This window comes from Pinus tabuliformis, chromosome 2_1 (genome assembly GCF_031772625.1).
Source record: "Pinus tabuliformis cultivar Carrire ecotype Pingquan chromosome 2_1, CPIR1, whole genome shotgun sequence".
Classification (NCBI taxonomy): Eukaryota; Viridiplantae; Streptophyta; class Pinopsida; order Pinales; family Pinaceae; genus Pinus; species Pinus tabuliformis.
In genome coordinates, this window is record NC_142299.1 from 46,176,723 (window position 1) to 46,197,725 (window position 21,003).

A 21,003-nucleotide genomic window follows, 5' to 3' on the forward strand; every position below is an offset into this window, starting at 1 on the left:
GAATGTGGGGAATTTTCAAAGAATAACGGCTTGAATACCTATCCATTTTGTCATGTACACAAAAACAAGTTTCTAGTGCTAGTCATCTGTAATGCATATCACAACTAACCATTGAGCATGGCCAAAAAAGGGATTAGTCAGAGCTTGAGGCAACTTCATTCCCAAATATAAACACAACTAAGCTGATTACAAACCGTTTCGCGTAATGGAACAATTAAGTAATGGTGATATTGACAGAGTTTTCCCACCAGGGTTCCATTCTTGACAGAGTTATTGTAACAACCCTGGTGAAAATTCCATGTAATAAAAGTTAATAAAAACAAAATAATAACAATGGTTGATGGGACACTTATTCCACGCTGAATTTTGGGCAAAATCCTAGTGATGGAGATCACTTGTGATTGTTTAATGGATAAGGAAAATTGAAAAAGGAAATGGCTAAGATTTTGCAAAGGAAAAATGAAATTTTTGGCACATTATTTATGAAAATAATGTAAATTAGGAGAAAAGGGAGGTGAAAGGTCGCAAGTTGCATGTAGGGAGAAAAATGATAGAAAATAACGGAAAATGGAGAAAATCATTAGGGGAAGTTTTAGGTCTAAAAAGGGCTTCCTAAGGGAATTATAAAATAATAGTGGAAATAATAAAACAAGATTAGATTACATCATCAAATTTTAGAGGGGAAAAAAACTATTTTTTAAACTTATCTTCCTATGGGTTTACTCAAAGTTTGAGCGAGAACACTCGTTGAATGCATAATTTGATTCCTCATCCAAGGAGTACCCATGTTGCATACTTTCGATGGACCCTACTACACAAAAAATGAGAAATACATGAAAAACATGATTGCAATCACATTTTTACGTTTTTCATGTATTTCTCATTTTTCGTGTAGCAGGGTCCATCAAAATTATGCAACATGGGTACTCCTTGGATGAGAAATTAAAATTTTCATCCAACGAGTACTCCTGCTCAAAATTTGATTAAAACCTTAGGGAAATAAGTTGAAAATACAAGTTGAAAAAACATTTTTATTATTTTATTATTTTTTTAATCTTTTTACTTTTTTACCCAAAAAATGGTGAATCATTCCCCATGGTTAACATCAACATCTTGAATCCTATTGGTTCTTACAGATTTTATTTTGGTTGTACATTTTTCTTAGGCAGCCCATTTTAGACCTCATAAGTTCTCTAATGAGAGACCTCATTCATAAAATGACTTATGAGGATCAGTTGGTAACTTTTTAACAGTTTAATGTTGGAGCTCTCTCATTATTCTCTCTCTCCCTCATACTCTTGAATACTTAGAGTTTTCTTGGAGCACTCTTGGAGGGTGTGGCATACTTGGAGTTTTGCAGCAAGAAGACAAAGGAAGAGTAGGAAAGCGCAAGAGGACATAGGGATCAACAACTACAACTAGATTTGCTTGCAGGTACTGAGTTACATGTATGTTTTCCTCACTAATTTTGGCATGCATGTCGACTATTGGTCATGATTTGTCACTGGTATGGAGGATCGCCTAGATTGATTGTGGATTGCCTAACATTTCCATTTCTTGGATAGCCATGGAGATTGTGGGTTTATTTCCTTGTTTTGTTTTGGTTGTTCTGATGTTTCCTTAGCTTGGGTTGAGTTAATAGTCTTGGAGCCTTGATTGGAAAAACAATCTAGATCCTGGTGGCAGCTGTAGGTTGAGTTACTAGTACTGGATCCTTGGTTGGAACAAACGCTATGGAGCCCTGGATGGCTAGGATATAGACCAACCTGATGATGGTTTTGTGATGTACGACTGTGAAGTGGAATCACTGTTTGATGGGTTGAGGTGGATGACCTCTGGAAGCCCTAGATGGTTTTGGATTGATGTTTTATACGAGATGCCACATTCATGATTGGAATATGGCACAAGGGTGAATGAATGAAGAGATATTTGGCTCAGCCATTCTACGGTCGGGTGGAACGTAGAAATCCCATCTCGGGTTTGGATTTTGCATCATCAATATGAGGTTATTTCTCCTTGTATTTCTATGAGTATTATATTGTATTATATGTGGTTTATATGGCTATGATTTCATTGGTATTTATGTTGCTATTATGTTGGTTATATATATGTTTTATGATAATAGCTATGTATGGCTCTCATCATGTTTCTACTGATAAATGAATGAACAATGTATCTATGACCTAATGGATGAAATGGCAGTTGATGTGTTGAGGCATCAATGTTTCTTAGCGATTCTCAGCTAAGTATGAGACCCTTATGCTCAAATATGTTATTTACACCTGTAGATTACATATTCGTGATATGTTTGACGAAATGCCTGTCATGGCTAGTAGGGGTCCAGTCAAGGTCTTATTCAAGTAATTTCTTTTGCACTGCAATTTCCCTATTATCTTACTATTCTGAAGATGTCATTCTATTCTGGGTAGTGACTTGCGCTCTGGGCCTAAAAAAGTGGCTCAAATAACGGGGACACTGGCACAACATTGTGCAGAAAAGTCCGTAGATGTTGGCTTGTAGGCTTGTGAGAGCGTCCAGAGGTCCTTGGATGCTACCATGCCCATAGCATGAGAGTGTCCAAAGGTCAAGTGGTCCAAAATCGCAGTGGGACCTACGGGCTGGTTGGCGGAAAAGTTGGATTTGTTCATGAGGGTCATAATGTTGATGTTGAATGTTTGTATGTTGTGTTTCTGTTGGTTCCACTTCCTTAACGTGACTTAGGAGGTCGAATCATATCATAGCGACCTCTCGTCATGTTTACCTCGACTGGTCAATTGCTTGAGTAGATGTGGGAGGAGGGTGTTACAAAGTGGTATCAGAGTGGGTTGCGCTCTCTTTGGGTCATATCTGATACCACTAAGTGGTATTTGAGCATGGTTCACCCCTCGGATTAGATGGGCTGCGTGTTGGTCATGCATGCATGTAAGTTGCATGTGTGTGTCTTACACTTGCATTCCATGTGTTTGTTGCATTTACATAATGTTGATCATGGTTGTAGTGATGTCAGCATGTGGAAATTGATGTTGTTATTGTGGGATGCATCGTCGTGAGTGTATGACTGGTTAAATATTGTTATATGTCATTTACATGTATCATTATTGTATGCTTGGTTACATTCTTTTATGTTTAGTTGCATTCTTGTATGCTTGGTTGCATGTATCATTCTTGTAGGTTTGGTTTCAAGTATCATTCGTTCATGCTTAATCATATGTGTTGATGAATGTGCGTGTTTGGTTACGTGTTGCTTATGCATGTGGTCAAGTGTACAATGATGTAATGGTTGTCGTCATGTATGAGGTTGTGGTATGCATTGTTGATAAGGTCATGCATTGATGACTGGACCCTAGTTAGAATGATGGTTGCATGGTTATATACTTATGTGTTATGTTTCTATATGCTGTCATGATTATGTTATGCAAGTATCACGTTGATTTGTTGATCTTGCATACAAGTTATCCTCCCCGAGCTATACTAAGGTACGTTGGTTTATTGTGATTTGGTTTAGCTGACATGATATACCTTGTAGGAAGAAATATCAAATGTCTAGCAAGATGGTAGACTACAAAGACTCTCCCTATGAATCAAATGAGCGATATGGTGTTGGGAACTCTTCCGATTTAACAAATACACTAAGAAGCTTAAAGGAATAAATAAGGAGTTGTGAGGCAAATAATGACAGAATCATGCAGGAACAAGAGAAACAAGTAGAGGTAAATGCAGTGATACTTCAGAGTTTGTCAGATTTGCAGTGACAAGGACCACGTAGGATCAAGTATGAGCAGGAGGACCGAACTAATGGGGCATATGGTGATAGGTCACATGGTGGTCACAAGTCATATATAGATGACATGATCAGAGATGGAATATTATTGGAAACTTCAGAGAGGAGAAGGGATAGACACAAGTATTATTCTAGTTCTGATTCAGATAGGCACTATGATCGTCATCGTTATCATCCTTACATGATGAGTGATAGGGGATACCTGCCAGATGAATTTAAAAAAGCAAAGTCACCTACTTTTGATGGAGAGATGAAGAAACCACATGATGTAGAAGCATTGTTTCTTGGCATGAGGAATTTCTTTAGGTTGCATGATTATTCAGAGAACATGAAAGTCAGAGTAGCTACCTTCAGTCTCAAAGGTAAAGCAACCATTTGGTGGGAAGATGTGAAGAATGTCAGGTGTATTCATGAGTAAGACTTGACTTGGATTGAGTTTGAACAATTATTCAACAAGAAGTATTTGTTAGAGAGATATTTTGACGACAGGGAAAAAGAATTCTATGGGCTAACGATGGGATCTATGACAGATGATGAGCACACTAGTAGATTCTTGGAGTTATTGAGGTATGTGCCTTATCTCACAGAAGAGAAGGAAAAGATTCAAAGGTTCATTAGTGGATTATCAGTTGCATTCAAAGACAATATTGAGTTGGATGAGCCTAAATAATTGGAGGAGACAATCCGAAAGCTAAGGCATTGCTATGAACAATCGAAGCGTAGATTTGAGACTAAGCCAGATTGGAAAGCTAATGCAAGGAACAAAGGAAAATGGGACAAGAAACAAGAAAGACCTAAGGTTACAAATAATAAAGAAAATGTTGCGCCATCTAAGAAGTTCAATGCATTAGATAAAGGACATGGACATCAATTTGAGGAAAAAAATAAGGAACCCGTGTGGTGTTGGACTTGTGAAGGGGATCATTGTAGGAGAGATTGTCCACAATATCAGGGTGGTAGGCCTAGGATATATAGTGCACAAGATGTACAAACTGTTGGGAATGTTGGTAAGAGTGTTCCTCGTATTTATGAAACATTGGATAACAAACATATAGACCATCAGGCATTTATCATTGAGATGGACGGTAATCTTTGTGATCAAGTTATTTCTATTTTGATTGACCCTGGATCTAATTACAACTATGTTAGTCCTGACTTGGTGGATAAGTGTGGTTTGAGTAAGGAATTACGTGCAAAATATTGGTTAGTGCATTTGGCTAAAGGTACAAAGAAGCGAGTTCACCATTGGGTAAGAGATTGTGCATTTGATTTGAATGGTATGCTTACCATAACACATTTTAATGTATTACCATTGGGATCATATAGTATGTTGTCGGGCATGGATTAGTTGTATCTTCATAGAACCAAGGGATATTGTTATAACAAAGAAATTGAGTGTGTGGATGACAATGGGGAACCAAGAGTCTTGCAGGGAAAGAAGAAATCCACATCAGTTAGGATGATGACAACTATGTAGGCAAAGCGTAGTCGTAGGAAATGATGTATGTTGTTTGCAGTGCACATTTCTAGTGAAAGGGTAAGGAAGTTGAGGATGCAAATGTTTTGAGAAGGTATTTAGCTTTACAGTAGTTCAAGGATGTGTTTCCTGAGGACATTACAAAGTCGCCATTTCATAGGGAGGTATACTTTTCTATTGAGTTAGTGCCAGGGGAAACTCCAACATCAAAGACACTTTACAAGATGAGCACACCTAAGTTGTTAGAGTTGAACCTACAATTGAAGGAAATGTTAGACAAGTGATACATTAGGCCAAGTGTATCACCATGGGGTGCACCGATATTGTTTGTGAAGAAGAAAGGTGGTACTTTCAAATTGTGCATTGACTACAGGCAGTTGAACAAAGTGACCATCAAGAACAGGTATCCGTTTCTGAGCATTGATGACTTGTTCGATTAGTTTAAGGGAGAAACAATGTTCTCAAAGATTGATATGAGATCCAGATATCATCAAGTATGCATCAAAGAGGAGGAAATTTAGAAGACAAATTTCCAGACCAGGTATGGGCATTATGAGTTTGTTACAGTTCCATTTGGCTTAACTAATGCTCCAACTACATTTATGTGCTTGACGAATAGTGTGTTGCATCCATATTTGGATAAGTTTTCTATTGTGTCCATTGGTGACATATTGGTATATTCTAAAAATGAGGAAGAGCATGTCGAGCATTTAGCAGAAGTGTTGAGGTTGTTGAAAGAGTATCAGTTTTATGCTAAGATCAACAAGTGTAGTTTCTTTCAGACTGAGATACACTACTTGGGACGTGTTGTCTCCAAGGAGGGAATCATAGTAGATCCAGAAAAGATAAGGACCATCATGGAGTGGGTAGCTCCTAAGAATGTAGATGAGGTGAGATATTTCATGGGGTTGGCAGGCTATTATAAGAGGTTCATCAGGAATTTCTCACAAATTTCTTATCCTATTACATCATTGCAGAGGAAAGGTAAGAAGTTCAAATGGATAGAGGAGTGTGAGGCTAATTTTGAGCAGCTTAAGAAGTTGTTGACATATGCATTAGTGTTAAAGATTGCAGATCCAGACAAAGAGTTTGTAGTATGCACAAATGCTTGCAAAAAAGGAATTGGTGGAGTGCTTATGCAGGATGGACAGGTGGTATGTTATGAGTCGTGAAAACTGAATGGGCACTAGCAAAAATACCCCACACAAGATCTTGCGTTGGCAACGATTATAGATGCATTGAAGATGTGGAGACACTATCTTCTGGGTAGGAGGTTTACATTGATGAATGATCACAATGGTTTGCGGTATCTATTTGACCAATCGAATCTAAATGGTAGGCAGACTTGGTGGTTGGATATGATCAATGAGTTTGATTTTGAGGTCAGATATATAAAAGATAAAGAGTACATGGTGGCATATGCTCTTATATAGGTAAATCACTTAGCAACTATGAGCTTCAATGGGACAGACTTAGGAGATAGGATCTTGTAGGCAGGCCTGCAATATGTTAAATATATGGAGATTATGCACAGGTTGCAGCAGAGTATTGGTACAGGTACAAGTGATAGTACATGTGCAGGTACATGTGATAACATAGGTAGTGGCACACATACAAGTGTAGGTGCACGAGATGTGGATTATTGTCTTATAGAAGATGGATTTGTTATATTAAGAGATAGGATATATGTGCAAAAAAATAGTGAAATCAAGAAGGTGACCTTGAGGGAGTTTCATGCGAAACCATATTTGGCCAAGTTATCAGACATTGACTGGAGTAAAGAAGTTTTATTATTGGCCGAACCTGAAGAGGGATGTAGTAGGGTTTGTGGCTAGGTGTTTTGATAGTTAGGGTGTGAAGGCAAGTGTAAACATATAGGTGGACTGGTACAACCAATTGCGATTCAAGAGTAGAAATGGGAGGTCATTTCCATGGACTTCATCACAAGTTTTCCGAGGATAGTGATACAACATGATTCCATCATGGTTTTTGTGAACATGTTGACAAGGGTTGCACATTTCATTCCAATGAAGTCTACATTCTTAGCTAGTGATGTAGCACAGGTATTCATTAGAGATGTGGTCAGATTGCAAGGTGTTCCAAAGAAGATTGTGTCATACAGGGATTCAAAGTTCACTTCCAAGTTTTGGAAGGAGTTATTTGCAGGTTTGGGCACAGATTTGTGTTAGTTTGACAACGAATTAGTAACTTTAGGTAAATGTAAATAGACAGTTGTATACCAAATAATTAGTTATGTAACAATATTTGGTGATATAAAACTATCGAATGCCCATGAAATAAAAACACGGAGAATCATTGTTGAATAACACATTCAGTTTCTAATTCAGTTTCTTATCTTGGTTATTCATCCTTGTGTTTCTTGTTTTCTTCATTATTTCACTTATTCATCCTACAAGTGGTATCAGAGCTCCGAGGGCATGAAAGGCTGTCTGTTTGTTGTGAATAAAGCAGCTGTACCACCTGCGTGACTGTGTCAAGGCTGTACCACCTGTGTGACTGTGTCAAGCCTGCTTGAGGAATTTAACCACCTGGTGGCTGTCAAGCCCCGCGTGAGGGAGTTTTTTAGTGCTGCGTGTTAAGCTGGTGGCTGTCAAGCCCTGTGTGAGGGAGTTTTTCAGTGCTGTGTGTTAAGCTGGTGGCTGTCAAGCCCTGCGTGAGGCTGCTTTCAGTGCTGCGTGTTATATATAAAAAAAAAGGCACAGAGCTGGTGGCTGTATCAGAGCGTGAGGTTGCATGAGGTTGAAGTGTTCTGAACCCGCGTATAAAGACCAGAAACCAGAACGCTGTTTCTCCTGCGTATGAACAGAACCTGCGTATAAAGACCAGAAACTAGAACGCTGTTTCTCCTGCGTCTGAAGACCAGAGTGTGGGCTGCTTTGCGTGCAAAGAAAACCCCTGAGTCTGCGTGAGGTATACGCTGGGAAGGTGTGACCTGTATTTGCCAGACTATTTGCCAGACATTCGCTGACTACTCTGCGTGCTGTCAGGATTTCGATCAGCAAAAGAAATCCGGGTATTTTTTTTTAAAAGGAAATTTTTTTTTCAGAAATTGTTTTGAATACAGTGGTGAATGTGAGATAGTGAGGAAAAGAAGACAGTTTTTTTTTAAAAGGAAAGGAGAAAAGAAGTTTTTTTTTTAAGGGTTTTCTTTGAATTGACAAAAACAAAGGTTTTTCCCTGAAAAATATTCAGAATTTTTTTTTTTTAAATTGAAGTAGGGAGAGTTACAACAATTGGGAAATCCTTGGTTGGCATTTGAATTTTTTTTTTGGAAGAAGAAAATTGAAATATTTTTTTTTAAACCCTAGACTGAAGATTGAAAGTCTTAGAAAATGGCCAAGATGTCGAATGCAAAATTCGAGGTGGAGAAATTCACCGGAAAGAGCAATTTTGCTCTTTGGAAACTGAAGGTTAAGGATCTGCTTGTGCAACAAGGGTTGCACAAGGCATTGGATGGGGTAACTAAGAAACCTGCAACCATGAATACTTCAGACTGGGAGGACTTGGATGGTCGAGCTCTCAGTACCATCCGGTTATGCCTAGCAGATGAAGTTCTCTTCAACATTGTTGAAGAGACTACGGCGTCAGGATTGTGGGAAAAACTTGAAAACCTCTATATGACAAAATCATTAACCAACAGAATTTATCTGAAACGACAGTTATACGGTCTTCGAATGAAAGAAGGTTCAAGCGTTGCAGAACATTTGAATGTTTTTAATACACTAATTTGTCAATTAACAGATATGGAAGTCAAAATACAGGAAGAAGATAAAGCCATAACCTTGTTGTGTTCTCTGCCTGAATCATGGGATCACTTCGTAACTTCAATCAGTTTCAGCTCTGCTGATTCTTTGAAGTTTGAATCAGTCGTGGGAGCTCTTCTATCTGAAGAAGTACGAAGGAAATCCAACACTGAAACAGCTGCATCAGAAGCCATGGTCGCTAGAGGACGCTCAAAGGAAAGAGGAGAAAAACCAAGGGGGTCTTCCAGGTCGAAATCGAAAGGCAAGAAGTGTAAGGCAAAATGTTGGAACTACGGTAAAGTTGGACACTTGAAGAAGGACTGTTGGAAACGGAAGGAATCCAAAAACCCGAAGAACGAAGCGAATCAGGTCGATTCGGGTATGATAGACGAAGTTTTATCTGTTGAAGAATTGTGTATGATAGATGAAACTTCACCTGAATGTAATGTCTCTCAGAGTTTTGATAGCTGGCTGTTAGACTCTGGTGCTTCGCATCACATGTGCCCACATAGAAATTGGTTTACCTCGTATGAAAGTGTAAACGATAGTTCTGTCTTTATGGGTAACAATGTGTCATGTCAGACTGTTGGGATGGGAGATATCAGGATTAAGATGTATGACAACACAGATAAGACATTAACTAGTGTTAGACATGTACCTGATTTGAAGAAAAATTTGATCTCTTTGGGAGTGTTGGATTCAGATGGTTATACGTTTACAGGTCAGGATGGCGTTTTGAAAGTCTTTAAAGGAGCCCTTATGGTTATGAAGGCAGAAAAGGTCGGAAATCTTTACAGGTTAAAAGGAAGTACTTAGGTCAGTGAAGCAGCGGTTGCGTCAGAAAAGGAAGAAGCAGGTACTCGTCTGTGGCATCAGCGATTGGGTCATATGAGCGAGAAAGGTCTTCATATACTGATGAAACGTAAATCTCTTCCCGGTCTGAAATCCTTGAATTTAGATTTCTGTAAACATTGTGTGTATGGAAAACAGTGTAAACAAAGATTTAAAGTTGGAAATCATAATAGTAAAGATGTTTTAGACTACATTCATTCTGATCTGTGGGGGCCTTCCCCTGTTGTGTCATATGGAGGTGCATTGTATTTTTTAACGTTCATTGATGATTACTCTCGTAGAGTTTGGGTCTATATGCTAAAAAGGAAAGCTGATGTATTAAATGTCTTTAAACAATTTAAAGTAATGGTAGAGAAAAGAACAGGCAAATCTATTAAATGTCTAAGAACTGACAATGGTGGTGAGTTCACTTCTGTTGAATTTGAACAATACTGTAAGGATGAGGGCATTGTTAGACACAAAACTGCTGTTTATACTCCTCAGCAAAATGGTGTTGCTGAGCGTATGAATTAGACTCTTATGGAAAGAGCCAGAAGCATGATCAACAATGCTAACTTGCAAAAAGAGTTGTGGGCAGAAGCAGTATCTACTGCTTGTTATTTAGTTAACAGGTCACCTTCAGTAGCAATTGATTGTAAAATTCCTGAAGAAGTTTGGTTAGGTCAGTCTTGTGACTATTCACATTTGAGGATATTTGGCTGTGATGCTTATTCTCTTATTCCGAAAAATCAGCATTCAAAATTAGATCCAAAGTCGAAATGTTATGTTTTTGTTGGGTATGACTATGCAGTGAAAGGATATAGGTTGTGGGATCCTACATTGCGAAAGATAGTCATTAGTAGAGATGTAACATTTGATGAATCCTCTTTGTTAAAATCAAATTTTGAAAGAATTGAACAGGAACAGGTATTGCCGAGTCAACGAGTTCAGTTGGAGGCTAGACCTTTCGGTGACTGTCGAAAGGAAGGAGAGAGTTTTGGAGAAAAGGTGTTGAAGACACAAAGGAAGCCGTTGAAGCTTCTGAACCAGTGCAAGTTTCTGAACCAGTTCAGCAACCAGTCGCTCTGAGAAGGTCTACAAGGGAAAGGAAAACTCCCAAAAGGTATGAAGATTCTGCTTCATCTTTTGCTTTGATTACTGAAGATGGGGAACCTTCTTGTTATCAGGAAGCAGTAGATGATACAGATAGCGAGAAATGGAAAATGGATATGGAAGAAGAAATGGACTCCTTAGCCAAGAACAATACCTGGGATCTTGTAGAGCTTCCTGAAGGGAGAAGTGTTGTTGGATGTAAATGGGTCTTCAAGCTAAAACGGAAAGTTGATGGTAGTATTGAAAGGTATAAGGCGCGACTGGTAGCGAAAGGGTATTCTCAGGTTGAAGGTATAGAATTTCATGAGATTTTTTCTCCAGTTGTAAAACTTGTTTCTATACATACTGTGCTGGCACTAACTGCGTTGCTTAATCTTGAGTTAGAACAGTTAGATGTTAAAACAACTTTTCTACATGGTGATTTGAACGAAGAGATATATATGGAACAACCAGAAGGTTTTGTACGAGGTCGCAGTAGAAGATTAGTTTGCAAGCTCAGGAAATCATTGTATGGTTTGAGGCAGTCTCCCAGACAATGGTACAAGAAGTTTGATTCCTTCATGGTGAGCCAGAACTTTATAAGAAGTGAGTATGATCATTGTGTGTACTTCAAAAGTTTCAATGGCATATTCATTATCTTAGCTTTGTATGTTGACGATATGCTTATTGCAAGCAAAAGCATGGAAGAGATCAACAGGTTAAAGACTCAACTCTCTAGGATGTTTGATATGAAGGATCTTGGAGCAGCAAAACATATCTTCGGCATGGAGATATATAGAGATAGGAAAAATGGTAAGCTTTGGTTGTCACAGCAGAAGTATGTGGAGAAGGTACTTGAAAAGTTCTCTATGAATAATGTGAAACCTGTTAATGTTCCTTTAGCTTCCCATTTTAAGCTTTCTTCGGTTTTGAGTCCTAGAGCTGATGAAGAAAAGCAGTATATGTCTCATGTACCATATGCAAACGCTGTAGGCAACTTAATGTATGCGATGGTATCTACAAGACCTGACATTTCACATGCAGTTGGAGTTGTCAGCAGGTTCATGGCAAATCCAGGTAAAGAACATTGGCAAGCAGTGAAATGGGTGCTTCGATATCTAAGAGGCACAAGTGACCATTGCATCGTCTTTAACGGTAGTGAAGGATTAGTCTGCGGATATGTAGATGCTGACTATGCAGGTGATTTGGACAAAAGAAGATCTACTACAGGTTATGTCTTTACTCTTGCAGGTGGAGCAATTAGTTGGATGTCAAAGCTTCAAGAAACAGTTGCATTGTCCACTACCGAAGCCGAATATATTGCTGCTTCAGATGCTAGTAAAGAAGCAATTTGGTTAAAGGGTCTGCTCGATGAAATTGGAAGAACGCAGGAGAAAGTGAATGTACTTTGTGACAGTCAAAGTGCTATTCACTTGGCTACAAACCCTGCCTATCACAGCAGAACCAAGCACATTGATGTAAGGTATCATTTTCTGAGACATGTGATCGATGGCGGAAAAGTAGCTCTTAAAAAGGTCCATACACGAGAAAATTGTGCAGACATATTCACAAAGCCGGTTACAGTAGAGAAGCTGCGGTGGTGTTTAGCTTCTCTTGGCTTGCAGGAAAGATGATGAATGGGAAAATTGTTGTCAAGGTGGAGTTTGTTAGTTTGACAACGAATTAGTAACTTTAGGTAAATGTAAATAGACAGTTGTATACCGAATAATTAGTTATGTAACGATAGTTGGTGATATAAAACTATCGAATGCCCATGAAATAAAAACACGGAGAATCATTGTTGAATAGCACATTCAATTTCTAATTCAGTTTCTTATCTTGGTTATTCATCCTTGTGTTTCTTGTTTTCTTCATTATTTCACTTATTCATCCTACAATTTGGCCTTCAGTACAACTTATCATCCGCAGACAGATGGACTGACAGAGAGGGTCAACAAGATATTGGAGGACATATTGAGGATGTATCTGATGCATCCATAGCAAAAGTGGGAAGAATATCTTCCACTGGTAGTGTTAGCTTACAACAATGGGTATTAGGAATATTTGAGGATGAGTGTGTTTGAGGCATTGTATGGGTAGAGTTGCAATACTCCTGTCAGTTGGAGTGATCCAATAACAAGGTGTTGATTGGACCACACATGTTGGCAGAAATGGAACAGGAAATGCACGTGATCAAGAAGAATCTAAAGGAAACATAGGATAGGAAAAAGAGATACAAAGATCAGAAGAGGTTGTTTAAGGAGTTCCAGGTTGGGAAAAAATTGTACATGCGCATCAAACCAAAGAAGAACTCCTTACATATTGGATCGTGTGCCAAGCTAGCACCACAGTTTTGTGGGCCCTTCAACATTTTTGAGAGGATTGGGCTAGTAGCCTATCGACTTGCACTGCCTCCGACGGTGAAAGTCCATGATGTTTTCCATGTGTTATTTCTTAAGAAGTATGTTAGAGTTGTTTATTTTGTGATTGACTGGTCTGTATTGCAGGTGGAACCAGACGAAGAATTCCAGTTGGAGCCTCAGTGTATATTGTAGAAAAAGGTGCTCATGCTCTGGAACCGAGAAATCGAGCAAGTTAAAGTGCAATGGAAGTAGTTTGGGCCTGATGAAGCTACATGGGAGATGGAGGATCAGATGTGAGCTATGAATCCTTCCTTGTTTTTTGGTTGAGGCAAAACAATTTTGGTGTGGTGTTTTGGTATATGTTTTGATGATGTTGCTATATGTACATATGTATATGTATGTAAAAACTTCCATGATCTATGTTATAAAGCTCCAATAAGAGGTATGGGTTTCATGTCATTATGATGTTATGTTGTTATGTTTTCATGTTGGTTTGCTTCTCAGCAGGTTCATCATTGTAAATACTGCATCGAGCTAAGTTATGAAGCTCCATCGGAAATATTTTTTGCCTACAACAATTTTGTGGTTATAGGTGTTGTTGAACATCGAGGAAGGTGTTCCCCCAAGGGGAGGGTTCTGTAACAAACCTGGTGAAAATTCCATGTAATAAAAGTTAACAAATGCAAAATAATAACCATGGTTGATGGGACACTTATTCCAAGCTTAATGTTGGGCAAAATCCTAGTTATGGGGATCACTTGTGATTGTTTAATGGCTAAGGAAATTGGCAAAGGAAATGACTAAGGCTTTGGAAAGGAAAAATGAAAATTTTGGCACATTTATTTATGAAAACAATGGGAATTAGGAGAAAAGGGAGGTGAAAGGTCACATGTTTCATTTAAGGAGGAAAATGAAGGAAAATAATGGGAAATTGAGAAAATAGAGGCCTCATTCATAAAAACGCTTATGAGGATCAGGTTGTAACCTTTTATCAGTTTAATGTTGGAACTCTCTCATTATTCTCTCTCTCCCTCATACTCTTGGATACTTAGAGTTTTCTTGGAGCACTCTTAGAGGGTGTGGCATTCTTGGATTTTTGGAGTAAGAAGGAAAAGGAAGAGCAGGAAAGTGCAAGAAGACATCGGGATGAATAACTACAACGAGATTTTCTTACAGGTACCGAGTTGCATTTATGTTTTCCTCACTAGTTTTGGCATGCATGACATATGCATGTGGACTATTGGCCATGTTCTGTCACTGGCATGGAGGATTGCCTGGATTGATAATGGATTGTTTAGCCTTGCCATTTCCTCGATAGCCATGGAGATTGTGGTTTTATTCCCTTTTTTTGTTTTGTTTGGTTCTCATGTTTCTTTAGCTTGGGTTGAGTTACTAATCATAGACCCTTGGTTGGAAAAACATTATGGAGCCCAACAACAGCTGTGGGTTGAGTTACTAGTTTCAGAGCCTTGGTTAGAACAAATGCTCTGGAGCTTTGGATGGATGGGATAGAGACCAATCTGATGATGGTTTTGTGATGCCCAACCGTGAGGTCAAATCACTGTTTGATGGGTTGAGGGGGATGGCCTCTGGAAGCCCTGGATGGTTTTGGATTGATGTGTTATATGAGATCCCATATTCATGCTTGGAATATGGCACAAGGGTGAATGACTGAAGAGAGGCTTGGCTCAGCCATTCTACAGTCGGGTGGAACATGGAAGTCCCATCCTAGGTTTGGATTTTGCATCATCAATATGAGGTTATTTCTCCTTATATTTCTGGTTTATATGGCTGTGATTTCATTGGTATTTCTGCTGCTATTATGCAGGTTATATATATGTTTTATGAAAATAGCTACATATGCTTCTCATCATGTTTCTACTAATAAATGAATGAACAATGTATATATGACCTAATGGATGAAATGGCAGTTGATGTGTTGAGGCATAATTGTTTCTTAGCGATTCTCAGCTAAGTATGAGACCCTTATGCTCTAATATGTTATTTACACCTGTAGATTACATATTCGTGATATGTTTGACGAAATGCCTGTCATGGCTAGTATGGGTCCATTCAAGGTCTTATTCAAGTAATTTATTTTGCACTACCATTTCCCTGTTATTTTACTTTTCTAAAGATGTCATTCCATTATGGCAGTGACCTAGACTTTGGGCCTAAAAAAGTGGCTCAAATCCCGGGGATGCTGGTACAACATTGTGCATAAAAGTCCCTGGATGTTGGCTTACAGGCCTTTGAGAGCGCCCAAAGGTCCCTAGACGTTGGCATGCCCATAGCATGAGAATGTCCAGAGGTCAAGTGGTCCAAAAGCTTAATGGGACCCAGGAGCTGGTTGTCAGAAAGTTTGGATTGGTTCCAGAGGGTCCTAATGCTGATTTTGAATATATGTATGGTGTGTTTTCGTCGGTTCCACTTCCTTAACATGAATTAGGAGGTTGAATCATATCATAGTGGCCACTCGTTGCATGTTTTCCCGTGCTGGCTGATTGCTCGGGTAGATGTGGGAGGAGGGTGTCATAGTTATATAATGGGATGAATTTCAGAGGGATTGATACACTATGCAAGTCTCAAGTGAGGCTAAAGAAGGCTCACCATATGAGAGGAGAAAAGAATAGGTTGAAGAAAACTAAGAGTCTGATCTCTGAAAATATAAGGTATTTTTAGTAGTTTGATGTATGTTAAGTCCTAAGAGGTATGTGACCCTCAAACTTGGCATAGGTCCAATCTATCAGGGTGAAAGGAAGAAATTGAAGGAAACTACGAATTCAATCTCTGGATATATGATAGCTTTATTCAACATTTTATGTTTTAAAGAAAAAATTCTAATTAAAAACATAGAAATTAATTGTTTTGTGATATAGGAAATGTGCACACAAACAATTGATGCAACAAAAGCAAGTCACACATGTTAAGAACAAAAACCATTTTAAGAAAATAATAGAAATGATAAATGGTAAAACAATGATGAAAGGCAAAAATTTTGGATTGAAAAATGAGCATTGTTGAAAGAGTTTGCTTAAATTAGCTTGAAACCATAAATAGAGACTATTGCATGTTGGATTCACTAAGAGGCCGGAATTTTCAAATTGTCCTCATTACATTACAAAAAGTTTCAAATGGAACTCACTCTTTTGACTAGCGTTATATCATAACAAAGAATGCAAATTGACAATGGAATAATTAGTTGATCGTGAGATTGATAGAGTTTTCCCACCAAGATTCCATTCTTGTTGTGGTCTTTCCCACCCAAATGGGATGGATTTTTGAGGGATTAAAACCCTATGAAAGTCTCAACTGATTTTACTTCTATCTTCTATGCTAACCTTTCCTACACTCTTGCCTTGAGGCGTTTCCTTTACAACATGTGGTGCAATTTCTAGTAGTAACTTTTGCTAACACTAGCCTAAGGCGACTTGCTACTGGCACTACTAACCTAATGTTATAGTAACTTCTACTAACACTAGCCTAAAGTGACTTGCTCACTGTTGGCACTACTTACCTAAAGTTATAGTAAATTATGCTGACAGGTTATAATCGTAACCCTAGGTTTTAAACTAAGAAGTTGCCAATTTACTAGCATCCTAAAAGAAATTGTGGGACAATTTTTTGGGTAAGTGACAGTAACATTATAATAGTAACCTTAGGTTTTAAGCTTAGAAGTTGCCAATTTACTAGCATCCTAAAAGAAACTGTGGAACAATTTTTTAGGTAAGTGACAGTAACCAAAGGAACTCTGACTTATACAAGATGAAAACTATGTTAGCATAAATTGAACAATGACTTAATCATTTGAATCAATTAATGAGACACATCTATAAATTTTATGTCTTTTATTTAAAAAACAAAAAAGGAAAAAACAAAAATAGCAACGAAACCAAATAGACCCACTAACATGGTGAATTTGGTTTTCTGATTTTTAAAAGTCTACTATGATTGAACCAAACCAACAAACCTCTTGATTTTCATTTTTAATCTTACATAAATTTCGGATTTGACAAATTATCTTGATTTCTATGATTGAACCAAACCATCAAACACTTCTTGATAGAGAAGGACCGAAACGAATATTTTGAAAGCTTGCTTTGATTGAAAATGCAGCGGAAATATATTTCAGATTTGACAAATTATTTTGATTTCTATGATTGAACCTAACCAACCAACACTTCTTGATAAAGAGGGACCGAAACAAATATTTTGAAAGCTTGTCTTGTTTGAAAAAGCAGCGGAAATAAATATGACATATGATTAATGTTGTGAAATGAAATTTAGAAATAAAAATCAATAATATAAACACATGAGTAATTGTATTAAATAAGAGTAATATGCATGAAATTATAGATTATCTCCATTTCCATGTCCATGAAATAGTTACATGATGACTGCATGACCAGTTAACTAAAGTAAAGTGTTAATTTTCTATTTAGTAAATGTGCATGAACCTAAATCATTAATACTAACTTTCTATATCAATTGAATTTCTTTTAAAAAAAACAATTAAAACTAAATACCATAATTGTTACTAAAACGTAGTTTTCAACTATAATCTCACGAGGAGATATCCCAGTTTGTTCCAAAAACGTAGTTTTCAACTACAATCTCACAGGGAGATATCCAAGAAAAAACAAAACAAAACAAGGAAGACTAAACACCATAGTTTGTACCAAAGAAGAGCGTAGTTTTGATCAGGCTAAGTATATGTATATATTGGTATCTTGTTGGTCTGGTCGCAAGAAATCCCTTGATATCAAATCTTTAATGCCCTTTTCCAGTGATTTAATGTTGGGTTTGAACGTGCCTTCAAGTTGCTGGATACATTCACTCAATAATCGTTGATGATGCAAAGCCTTTTTACTTTTCATGATACGAACTATGGCGGCTTCAATGGCTGGTTTTCTATCTTTTTCCACCGTCCCCGTGACATTTTTCTTCTCATTCACGAGGCTGGGAAGTGGAACCTTAATCCTGGCCATTTTGTGTGTAAAAGAAGAATTGAATTCAAAAGTATCATGTGGAGCTATTGTTTTGATGGGTGGCTGCTTCAAAAGAATTTTGTAATTTCTGCATGCAAGTGAATGCAACAATCTCTCAACATCTTCATCTGGCAAATTCAACAGAAATTTAATGTCTTCGTAAGTCAATTTTTGGGAGTCATTGAACAACAATAGCGTAGCTGCTTGGTAGGTTGTTACTGCTATGTCTATTCGCTTGTGGTCAAAGTGGGAGATGATATCACACGTGCCCAGTGAATGTATCCATGTAAGCTTCCGATTTTTATGTTGGGTAGAATAGAAGTGCTCGAAAACCTCAACACAAGTAAGCATCTGAGATGGCAGATTAAGTTGGGAGCGTTGGTAGGTTGGCCACATTGCCATATTCAACACTGCAGGGGAGAAATCTATTGTAAGATGATTCTGTTGTTTCGAAATATCATGAAAGGTAGCTTGCATTTCTTGGTTAAGGACAAAATCATTAACCATGGCCTCCATCTTGAATGTAAGCTGTGAACCACACTGAACCTTGAGCTTTGACAACAAACTCCGTTCATGATTTTCATTTACCTTTTTATTATTGAACAACAATCTGCGAGAAAGTTTTTCCCTGCAAAATTCAGAAAATACATCTTTATTACCCACATACCTAACAAGCTTCACCACTTTTTCCAACTCACTATCAATATGATCATCGTCATCCCTTTTCAGTACAGTATTACAAACTGTAGACAGCAACTCTGCAACGCTGATTCCTGCAATTTCTTTATTGCATATTATTGAGAATGCCTGTACTAGAGCCTTGCCAAAAAGATTATTGTTTTCAAATGCATTCTTCACAAAATCCATATATGTGTCATGCAATTCCATAACCTGGTGCACAAATGAAGCAGAATGTTCTTGCAGTATGCCCTTATCTGTATCTTTAGCTGAATTTATAGCATCTTCTAAGAATCTAATTACTGCGGTTCCTTGGCTAGTTATATGTTGTGAAAAAATATTGGATATTGGTTCCAAGCCCTTTGGCATTGCACAAAACAGCCTGTGCATCCTTGAAAGATCATTTTTCTTTCCAGCCATTAGCAAGGCATGGCAGCCTGAGTCCTCCATTTCCAAAAGTTGGGTTACATACGAAGGGGAAAGGAGTTCATTTCTTACTTTCTCTAATAACTTGTGCTCAGTGCTAGAGTGCAAATAATGTGCAACTCTATCCTTCTCCTGTTTCAAACATTCTTCAGCCTTTACCAAATATTGAGGACAAGAAGACTCTGAAATCCATAAAGCAGCGTTTCGAGAATAATAAGTAGCAGTGTCCTCCAAAACGTGAGCTTCAAAGTCCTCCTTGTAAAAATCCATGCTACCCATGCCTATTTCCACAAAAAGGTCCACAATGTTTCTCAGCAAAGCCCGATCAATTTGCTCTCCATCGCGCTCTCGATTAATCACCTTCATCACTGCGTTCTTCACATAACCACGCATCACCAACTCACGAAAACAATTGAATCCCACATTGCGGAGGGAAGAAAGTTTTTTTTTTCTCACGAGCGTTTGGTCCACGACAGATCACATATTTGAGACATATCGGATCATGTCCTTGTAATGTTTCCACCATTTCAAAACTGCCCTCAACATAAACTCATCGTACTCTTCGCTTAAAGCTGGTAAAACTTTCCCACTGATGTGTTCTTCAAGACACTGACGGTATTTCTCATAGATTTGGTGCGAATAATTATGAACACCGTTTTGGGTAATGCACATCTTGTAAACAGTTGAATGAATATTCATGTAATCGTCCATAGTAAACTCATCATTTGAAACTCCTTCCAACTTGTTTCTCAACTTTACTATACCAGCATATATAATAACCCATCCCTCTGCCAAATGTATTATACTATCCAGCCTTGACATGCCCATCCTCTTCTTCGCCATCTCCATCAGCTGCCAAGATACACGCCTCCCCCTCGCCTTTCTTTATTCGGAGGACCCAAAATCACTCACAGCCGAAAACCATCAAACAATTGTGAAAAGAAAACCATCAAACAATTGTGAAAAGATGATGGATGACTTTAATGAATATTTTATAGGTATTTATAGTTTACTTAGTAAAAGACATATAGGTGTTTGAGTTTTTGATTTATGTTTTTGTGCAAGTGGTATTGCTAAGCTATGGTATTGGCTCATGGTATTGTAATAAACTCTATTTACAAGTTAATAATATCTATGAAAAAGTAGGGGTGAATATCCATTGTTAAGAATCTTGTCATATTGTTATAAAATATTTTTATTGTAAAACGAGTTATGTTTTTTGGACATGTGGCCGCATGATATTGTACCATAACCCATTTACAAATTAATATTATTCACAACAAAGTGACTGAATATCCATGATTAAAAATCTTATCATATTGATATAAATTATTTTGATTGTGAAATACGTTTGGGTTTTTGGGCTTGTGGTATTGATAAGTCATGGTATTGGCCCATGGTATTGTAACAAATCCTATTCATAAGTTAATAACAAAATCAAAATATAACAAATTGAATTTTGGTTACGAGAGCTTGTGGTATTGATAAGTCATGGTATTGGCCCATGGTATTGTAACAAATCCTATTCACAAGTTAATAACAAAATCAAAATATAACAAATTGAATTTTGGTTACGAGAACTTGTGGTATTGATAAGTCATGG

At 37.8% G+C, this 21,003-nt stretch overlaps 2 pseudogenes; both read right to left on the reverse strand.

Annotated features, from left to right (window-relative positions):
* Nucleotides 1–18,008: 18,008 nt before the first annotated feature.
* On the reverse strand, nt 18,009–19,793 carry LOC149198712 (cullin-1 pseudogene; annotated as a pseudogene).
* An 84-nt stretch (nt 19,794–19,877) lies between these two features.
* LOC149198713 (cullin-1 pseudogene) lies at nt 19,878–20,243 on the reverse strand (annotated as a pseudogene).
* Nucleotides 20,244–21,003: the final 760 nt, after the last annotated feature.